We start from the raw sequence: 8,648 nt of genomic DNA, 5'->3' as shown, positions 1-8,648 counted from the left end.
TGGGTAGCTGGTGGTGAGCTCTGAAGCAAGACAGTAAGCAACATACCTTCCTGGTCTCTGCTTTGTGTACCTGCTTTTATAAGCCCTTTCCTCCCCAAGTTATTTTTGGTTATGTTTTTTTGTTTTGTTTTGTTTTGTTTGACTGGCTATGGCATACAACACAATGCCCTCAGGTGACGGACATCAGAATTTCCTCTCTGTGGCTGAAAGATACTTCCTTGGATGTGTGGTGGTTTGAATAAGTATGGCCCCCATAGACTTGTGTGTTTGAATTCTAGCCTAGGGAGTGGCACTATTAGGAGGTGTGGTCTTCTTGGAGGAGGTGTGTCACTGTGGGGGCAGGCTCTGAAGTCTTCTATCCTCAACCTATGCCCAGTGTGGAACACAGTCTCCTTATACTGCCTGCTGATCAAAATAGAGAACTCATGGCTCCTCCATCACTAAGTCTGCCTACGTGTTGCTATGATAATGAACTAAGTTGTAAGCTAGCCCCAATTAAATGTTTTCCTTTATAAGAGCAGCCATGGTCATGTTGTCTCTTTGTAGCAATGAAACCCTACCTAAGACAGTAGTAATGCATTGCACTACATTGTGTTTATCTATCTGTTTGTGCCTGTATGCTTGCCTGGGTCTTATGAATTATGCTGTGATGAACATAGTATATAGGTACATTTTCAAGATTCTCTTTTCAGATATACATGCAGGAATAGAGTCGCTAATTTTTTTTAAATTTTCACTGAAGCCATAATATGGTCTTCTCCAACAGCAGTACCATTTTGTGTTCCCATCCACATTGCACAAGGGCTCTATTTCATTTGTGTCCTGGCAACATTTGTTCTGTTCTCTGGCATTTGTTTGTATTAAAGCCATGCTAGCCAGAGTGAGGTGGTATTTCATGGTAGCTTTGACGTGCACTTCCTTAGTGCCAATGTTAACCATCTCTCTCTGCATTTACTGGATATTTTCACATCTTCTTCGGGGGGAATTTTCTGCTCAAGATTCTTGCCCATTTTTAAGCTATTATTTTTTTTCTGTTGTTGGCTTCTAAGACATCTCTGCGCATGCTGGGTGATTTGAAAATACTTTCTTCCATTCTGTGGGCTGACATTCTACTTTTACTAACTTTCCCTTTTATTACGTAGTTTTAATTTTTTTCAATTAAGTCCAATTTGTCTACTTTTCCTGTTCTTACCAATATTTTTTGTGCCATATTAAAGTCATTGCCAAATCCAACATTATGAATCCCGTGGCCTACTTTCTTTCCTAAGAGTTCTATACTTTTTAGGTCACATAAGTTTTTAACACATATTGAATTAATTTTTGCATCTAAGAGTAGGTCAAGATCCAGCTTTATCCTTTTGCACACAGATGCTTAGTTTCTCCAGCATTACTTCTTTATATGGCAACCATTTCATTTCCTAAATGAAGGAGCCGAGGCAGGCCCAGAAGAAGAAACACATAGAATCTAAACCTCAGACTTCTGGTCATTTCTGTCCTATACACTTAGAACTAATGCAAATTTAAATTGTTTAGAAAGTCAAACTGGTGTATTTTTTTATGGTGTAATTGAATACAAACATGTAGTGCTGAGACTGGCAGAGCATTTGATGGCTTCATTATAAGTGCACAGGTTATCTGGAATTCTTCCCTTAAGACATAGAGCTTAATTCTTCTCCCATTAGATGTGAACTGCACTTAGTAACTAGACACCTACAGACTAGAATGTGGCAGAAGTGGCATTTGTGGCTTCAGAGGCTAGGCAAACCATAAAGGGCACGGTGGTTTCCATCTTAGTGTGTCTCTGTTTCATGTATGCATGCATGTGTATGGGGGTTTGTGTAAGCATGAAGATGTGCGTGCAGTTTTGTGTGTATACATGTGTGGGCTAGAAAACAATGTTTCATTGGATGTTTTCATTAGAACTAGGACACCTACTGGTTCCTAGAATTTCCTGATCAGGTTAAGCTGGCTGGCCACTGTCGCCAGTGATTTGCCAGTCCCTGCCTCTCCAGTGCTGAGATTGCAAGCACTTGCCACCATGCTGTTTTATTACATAGGTTCTGCTGATCAGACTAAGGTCTTCATGCTTGCACGAGAGGCACTTTGATCGGGGAGCTATGTCCCCCAGCCCTAGTGTGTCTTTTTTGATCTTCGTGGGAGTATCCCCTGCCAGTCTTACACATCATCTCTTGAGTATGATGATCTCCTGCCTGTGTCCATCTCAATGGACACGTAGCTCACAGACATAGGCTAGCCTTTAGGTGGCCTTATCCCTGGCCATCATCTTCACTGCCAGATCATCAGAGACCCTTAGCGAGAACCACCCACCTGAGTTACTGTCACATTCACGATCCACAGAAGGGTTTTTATCGCTTAAGCCATTTAGTTCTGTAGAGTCTTCTAACGCTGCTAGATGTCCAGCACAAAGAACTGCTTGGCCTCCTTAAGTGTCCACCAGTGGGGCAACTTCCTATTTCATTAACGTGGGAGCTTGTTGGAAGACGTTTTTACCAAGACCTCGACACCTCAGAACACACAGCAGAAGAACAGAAGAGTGAGGGCCTCCCGGTTGGCGCCTAGCTCCCTTTATGGAGTCCGCAGCTGATGCTCTTAGGCTACTCCTCCAGCCTAGGCTGTGAGAATGGCCTACGGGAAAATGTCTCTTCTCAAGGCCCATCATTGGAGCTATGGGGGACACATTCCAGCCCAAGGCCATACAAAAACAGACACCAGACCTGGGTCCCAGCTCCAGCCCCACCCAGGTCTGGGTGTGTCAGATGGGCCCAACCCCTTTTCCTTTGAAGGTCTCTGTTTACTTTCAGCTGGGAGATTCATCAGTGACATAAACAGGAAAAAATGTCAAGCAAGTATAGTTTAGGTAGAAGTTTACCTGAGGAGCTATGAGAAAACACTGCTGTTCAGAGGACTCAAACGTCAGTCAGAGGCCTGCAGATGGACTGTCTCAGCTTTGCCACTGACTGGCCCCGTATTCTCAGACGAATTACCTCATTCCCGTCAACTGCAGTCCCTGTTTCTTTAAGTCATAGCAATTTTAGCAACGAACGTTTATCTGTTGACAACGTAAAACCCTAGGTAAAGTTGCACGCACTGTCTTTAAACACAGCTCTGGAATACAGGAGCTAGTGTTAACCGTTTACAGGTGAAGGAGCCTGAGAGCCAGTAAGTGATGAATCAAGGATTCAAACGTAAGCACTTAACTACTGTTGCCTCAGGAATTCTTGGTCAGTTTTTCAGTTTCACTTTGAATAGAGGGTGCTAGGATTCAGATGAGATCCTGAAATGATCAGACAAAGTGTGGACTGTGTAGAGATTGAATGGGGGAGGTGTTTATTTATTTATGTATTTATGTATTTATTTATTTATTCATTTATTCATTTTACATCTTCATCACAGACCCCTCCTTCCTCTTCTCCCAGTCCCACCCTCTCCATTCTCTTCCCCCGTTCCCCCTTCCCCCCTCCTCAGAAAAGGGGAGCTCCCCTCATCCTACCAACCCACCCCAGCACATCAAGTCACATCAGGGCTAAGCACATCCTCTTCCGCTGAGGCCAGACAAGGTAGGCCAGGTAAGGGAAGGGGACGCCAAAGCAGTGAACAGAGTCTATGTCAGAAAGAGACTCCACTCCACTTGCTCCCCCATGAAGACCAAGCTGGGGGGCAGGTAAACAAAGAACAATAGACATTGTTCATTAAATCGGAGTCAGGATACATATGGTTGCTTCTAGAATACAGGGACTACTGGTTTTAGAAAAAAGGGAAAATCCGGTCTCTCTTTGATAACAGCTACTGTAATTGGGGGTCAGGGCTGCAAGAGAGCAAGAAAAGATTCTTTACTCTTGTCTGAGACATCAGCATGCACATTATCTGCAGAACGGATACTAGAATGTTCTGTAGTGGTTGACACAGGTGTACCACCATAGATACCAATAACTTTAGCACTGGACACAGTCAGAAACTGAATTCTTGCCAGGTGGTGGTGGCGCACACTTTTAATCCCAGCACTCGGGAGGCAGAGGCAGGCAGATCTCTGTGAGTTCAAGGACACCCTGGTCTACAGAGTGAGTTCCCAGATGGCCAAGGCTACACAGAGAACCCCTGGGGAAAGAAAAAAAAATAAAGAAACTGAATTCTTATGTAGACATCAGTGAAAGAGTTCCAAAAAGGACTGAGCCATTGACTATCCTTAATAAATCGGGTGGAAAATATAAAGGTACAAGAAGTCACATGATTTTGTAGCGCACGCGCACACACACACACACTAGTCAGTTTTCCAGCACTGTGACAAAATGACTGAGATAAGCAACTTACGGGGAGGAAGAGCTAACTTTGCTTCATGGTTTCAAAGTTAGCATTGTTGGTGTGAGACTGTGGAAAGTGGAGCTTCACAGTTTAGGGGTGGTCTGCATGGTGGGCAAAGGCTTTCACAACTGGAATGAGATGAGATAAAGACCAAAGGCCCAGAATATCTTCTCAGTTACTCTCTGAATCCCTTAACCCTATTCCTCTAGGACTCATCTATTAGTTGCCACAACCGCCTGATAGGAACATGCTGGCCATTAGCACATAGGCTTTGGGGGGCATTTAAGACCCTAATCTTGGAGTCTAATAGTGAGACAGCAAGGAAGACAAAGAACCAAACTGCTTGGAAAAACTTGAGGATAAGCTTACATTCCTGCAGAACAGAATGCATTTTCCTGTTTTCATACTCAGGCTTGGGGTTCTAGAACATGTGGGTTAGTGACAAAGTGAAAGAGTGCTACTCCATTATTCTCCGTAAAGATCTTCACTTTGCCTCATGATGCCCAGAATACAGAACATCAAAGCCAATGGACAAAAACTCCAGTTGTCTGGGCGTGACGGTATGGAAGGATGTAGTCCCAGCTCTCGGGAGGTGGAGGGAGAAGGACCAGCAGTTTAAGATCAGCCTGGGCTACCTGAAAAGCTGTCTCAATGATGACAACAAAAAGTATCATAGGCTGGCAGATTCAGTGTGTGTGTGTGTATGTGTGTGTGTGTGTATGTGTGTGTGTGTGTGTAAGAGAGAGAGAGGGGGAGAGAGAGAGAGAGAGAGAGAGAGAGAGAGACAGACAGACAGACAGACAGACAGACAGACAGACAGACAGACAGACACAGACATGAAGAGATAGACACAAAAAGAAGATCCCTAACACTAACGTGTTGCCCTCAGGACTAACTGACTTGTTGGCTAGTGTCTTCTGGGAGGCTGCTAAGCACCTTCTGGGAAGAGAGTTTGTAGGTGTCTTACTGAGGGGAGCGCTGGAAAGGTGGGCATGAGGAGATTCTGTGAGGATCATGTCCTGGAGGGGATGGGGTGAAGCATCTAGCCTATCTGTGGCTTGGAAATGGAGCACTTTCATCCACAGAGGATGCAGAGGGAAGGAGAAGAGAAAAGAGATCCATGAAAAACAACAACAACAACAACAACAAAAAACCTTGTTCTGGAGGCCTTGGAGAGGAAGGTAAGGTAAAGAAGGGAGGGTGGCTGTGAGTCATGCAGATGTTTCTGGGAAGCTAATCAACCTGTAGAAACGACCGTACTCCATTTTAAGACTCTATCACCATATTTCCTGTGCACTGCTGGTCTCATCTGAAGCTCTTGGCAGTTTCCTGCTCAAAGGAGCCATCAACTGGGTACCAGAACTACAGCTTTCTCCTGGAGGTCAGTGGGTCACTTGCACAGCAGTCAGACCACCTGTGGTGGCAATACACAGATGTCATGACCTCTAGAGCTTAAGCATCCAATCAGTTTGCTTTTGCCTGTGTTGAGACCACTCTTTAATCTCAACTCTACCAAGCTGCCTCCTCTCACAGCCTCCAACCTCCTCTAAGATACCTTCTTGATGATCTCCATGGAAACAGCACATTCCTTCTCCCTGCCTCATAAGAGATGGGCGCACTGTGAGGGTGTTTCCCTTTCCTACTACAGAAATGGTCCCTGCTCTGCTCCAGGCAGATGCTGCCCTTTCCTGCTATAAGAATGGCCCCTGCCCTACTCTGGGCAGAGATAAAGACTGAGACACACCATTTGAGGCAGAACTGTGGCTAATTCACTGGAAATCAGCCTTTTAACTAAAGATCCCTGGGGGCTCACAGGAGTCATGAGGCACCAAACTTGAGGCTTTCTGGAAATTACCTGTAGGGTAGATTTGCTGAATTCCCCAATAGGTCTCTGCCCAGGTGGGTACCAGCCAGGATTTTCCTGGGTCTGGAAGAGAGGAGGGGAAACTCATTGGATCTCTCAGTGACAGACAGCAGTTTGGCAAGCTGAGCAGGAACTGTGCATGCATTCTGACGGCTGCAATGGTTTCCATTAGTATCTGTTTTCCTTTCTCTTGGGGACAAGTGTCTCAGAGGTTTCCAGCTTGTCTTAAGGTCTAACTAGAGTCCTTTGTCTCTAGGAGGATATATTCTACTCCTACTCGAAGCCACAGTTGTGTGCCACACCCACAGGAATCTTCAAAGACACACATCATAACACCATCCCTACCTTCCAGGCTTCTTCCAGCGGGATGACAGTAATAGATCCAGACATGTCCTTAGCTGGTTCTAGCACAGGAATAAGATTTCCATTTTTTAAGTTTTTTGGAAACAGGATCTTTAGGTAGCCCAGGCTAGCCTCAAACTCCCTATTTAACTTGTAATCTTTTTGCTTCCCCTCTGCAGTGCTAGGATTATTTGGGGGGATGCTAAGCCAGGACTCTACCAACTGAGCTATATCCTCAGCCTTTGTATAAGGTTTTAAACATCAAAGTTAATTTTTTAAAAATCTGATGTCAAAAGAAACAAAGGGTCAAAAAAGTCACATGACAGTGACCAAAGTCATGTTTCCATCAGGGATATGGAAGTGTAAGAACCTCTGGCCTGTGTTGTTTCCACAATATGGGGGTCAGATAAGACACAAGAGACTCTAGATCCAGGGGAAATAAATGTGACATTTGCATTTTTGAAAGACAAAATTGCAAGTTTTACCAAAGTGGGAAAAACGTGCCCCCTAGGTGTTTTTATTGTAAAATGATGCCAACGTTCACTGGGGATTAGTTTTTCTATTTTCTGTTTGCTGATTAGCCTGGTGCCTTGTGACACATGCTCTGTCTTGCCAGCCAGGCAGATCCCCCACAATGATAAACGCGATTTATTTTAAGAGTAACCACATTTCAATGACGTGAACCCCGCACTCTGCTTTGCCCTGTGACTCATCTATGAAGACTCTGTGGAGAAGAACTTCTGGGCATGTTTTATAGGCTGAGCATGAACACTCCAGGGGCCGTCAGTTGAATCAAGAAAGGACAGTATTCTGGTAGCGGTAAGTCCTCGTCACCACACTCTTGTGCCCTGCCTGGTCTCCTATGGAATTTGTGAAGGCTGTTTGGTGCCATCCTATACTCTGTCCTACAAGTTACCAGTGCTGCCCACCAAGAACCTAAGCCAATGAGTGAGTGAAGAGGCAACGAGAGCAGGCTGATGCACACTGGGAAAAGGACGAGCTCTAGGTGAGGCACTTGAGCAGGAATCATATTTGAAGGTGAGGATCTTGGGTAGGAGACCTTGAAGATTCCGAGCTAAATGCTGGTCTCTAAGACTCTACAAGAGCTAGAAAGTAGAAGACGGTAGGCCACATGGGAAGGACACACTGGGGCAGCACTAGCAGGCACAGGTGTGGGGAATTATCCTAGGCGAACAGAAAAGCCGTCTTTAGTCTAGCCCATGGAGACATCCCTCCAGTCTATCTCCACAAGCTGAATTAGCTGCTTGTATGACCCATTTGTCCTAATCCTTTTACATAAGAAAAACAAAGCTTGCTTGAGCCAAGGAGTTGAAGAAAAAAGACGGACAGACAGACAACTTAAACATGAACCGAAGGACTGACCAGATCATTCAGAATTCCATGTTACTTCTCGCTACCTTCCTGCTAAAACCAGCTGTGAAAATATAAAATTCCTGCAATGTTTTCCTTCCAGTCGGTTTTGTTTGGGAGTTTGCTGGCTTAAAATGTCTAGAGGGAAGATATTCAAGGCAATAGTTAGAAATTTTTTTTTTTTTTTGAAAGAGCACCTCACGATCAAGTCTGATCAGGGCGTACCGTTCTCACGTTCCTACCATTGGCAGATAATGACTGAGAACTTTTAGGTTCATTTCCCTTTTATTTCCACCCCATGAAACCCAGAGGTATGTTCTGGTACGAAGCCAATTAGTACACTCAGAGTTTGACAATAAAAAGAGGTAAGATAGGAGAAATAAAAATTCCCCCTGGTTAAAAAAAAATCAATGTAAAAATTGTGTTGGTAATCAATGCTAATCTGATGGACCTTCATGTTGCAGCCCTGAGAATCACAGGGCCTGAACAGTTGATGCAGAGCAAAGTGGATTGTGGGACACTGAGCTGAGCATAAGGAGACACACACACTCTGCTTGCAAAGGGGTGGAAAGGAGAGGAAGGAGAGGGGATGCCAGTTTTCTCTTTTCTTCCTTCAAAACAAAGCAAAGTGCTGTAACATCACCTTGGGTGTGTGAAAAAAAAAAAAAAAAACAAGGCACATCGCAGGTGCATTAAGTAGCTTGGGAATCCAGGAATCTAAACTACTGGCTGAGAGGTGGGAGCTGGTGGT

This window comes from Acomys minous, assembly GCF_964271855.1.
Source record: "Acomys minous genome assembly, chromosome: 4".
NCBI classification, from domain to species: domain Eukaryota; kingdom Metazoa; phylum Chordata; class Mammalia; order Rodentia; family Muridae; genus Acomys; species Acomys minous.
Note: the sequence above shows the minus strand (reverse complement) of the source record.